The sequence below is a fragment of the Nannospalax galili genome, unplaced genomic scaffold (genome assembly GCF_000622305.1).
Source record: "Nannospalax galili isolate Female #2095 unplaced genomic scaffold, S.galili_v1.0 scaffold2928, whole genome shotgun sequence".
In the NCBI taxonomy this organism is placed as follows: Eukaryota; Metazoa; Chordata; class Mammalia; order Rodentia; family Spalacidae; genus Nannospalax; species Nannospalax galili.
Window position 1 is genome coordinate 4,889 of NW_008357822.1, and position 1,404 is coordinate 6,292.

Consider the following 1,404-nt stretch of genomic DNA (forward strand, 5'->3'; position numbering starts at 1 on the left):
TTCAGCCTTGGGGAATGTTATCTCTGGCCTGGCAGCTGGCAAAAGCACTCATATTCCATATAGAGACTCAAAGCTGACCAGGCTTCTCCAAGATTTTCTGGGTGGCAATGCCAAAACTGTGATGGTAGCCAATGTGGGGCCTGCCTCTTACAATGTAGAAGAGACCCTGACCACTCTGAGATATGCCAACCGTGCCAAAAACATTAAGAATAAGCCACGGGTCAATGAGGACCCAAAGGATGCCCTCCTTCGAGCATTCCAAGAAGAAATTGCTCGGCTCAAGGCTCAGCTGGAAAAACGTTCCATTGGCAGGAGGAAGAGGTGAGAGAAGCGGAGGGAAGGTGGTGGCAGTGGTGGGGGTGGGGACGAGGAGGAGGAAGAGGGAGAAGAGGGTGAAGAGGAAGGGGATGATAAGGATGATTACTGGCGGGAACAGCAAGAAAAACTGGAGATTGAGAAGTGGGCCATTGTAGAGGACCACAGCTAGGTTGCAGAGGAGAAGATGAGGCTGCTGAAGGAGAAGGAGAAAAAGATGGAGGACCTGGGGCAGGAGAAGGATGCTGCTGAGATGCTGGGTGCCAAAATCAAGGCCATGGAGAGTAAACTTCTTGTTGGAGGGAAAAACATAGTAGATCATACAAACGAACGGCAGAAAATCCTGGAGCAGAAATGGCAGGAGATTGCAGAGCAGAAACGTCGAGAAAGAGAAATTCAGCAGCAAATGGAAAGTCGAGATGAGGAGACCTTGGAGCTTAAAGAGACATATGTCTCATTGCAACAGGAGGTAGACATCAAGACCAAAAAGCTCAAAAAGCTCTTTTCCAAGCTCCAGGCTGTGAAGGCTGAGATCCATGACCTCCAAGAAGAACATATCAAGGAGCGCCAAGAGTTGGAGCAGACTCAGAATGAGCTCACCAGGGAGCTGAAGCTCAAGCACCTTATTATAGAAAACTTTATCCCCTTGGAAGAGAATAATAAAATTATGAATAGGTCCTTTTTTGATGAAGAAGAGGATCATTGGAAATTACATCCTATAACCAGACTGGAGAACCAGCAAATGATGAAGCGGCCAGTTTCTGCTGTAGGATACAAGAGACCACTGAGCCAGCATGCAGAGATGTCCATGACGATTCGACCAGAGCCCCGGTACCGGGTCCCTGGGAGTCGAGTCTCCATCTCCCACCCTGCTGGCTGGGGCAACTGGCGCCCAGAACATGGGGCTCGAAGCCCCCAGGATCCCCTGGAACGTCGCTGATTGTATGCGTTGTTTTAATTTGTCTGATTTTTCACATACTATAGACCAACAGATGAATGATTTACAAAAGGAAATTCATAAGATGTCTAAATTTTCTATACCTTGGCCAAAATGGCTCCAACGGCTTACTCCATTCTTGGGCCCAATAT

At 48.1% G+C, this 1,404-nt stretch overlaps 1 pseudogene; it reads left to right on the forward strand.

The window, feature by feature from the left end:
* Positions 1 to 5: 5 nt before the first annotated feature.
* Positions 6 to 1,255, forward strand: LOC103751974 (annotated as a pseudogene).
* Positions 1,256 to 1,404: the final 149 nt, after the last annotated feature.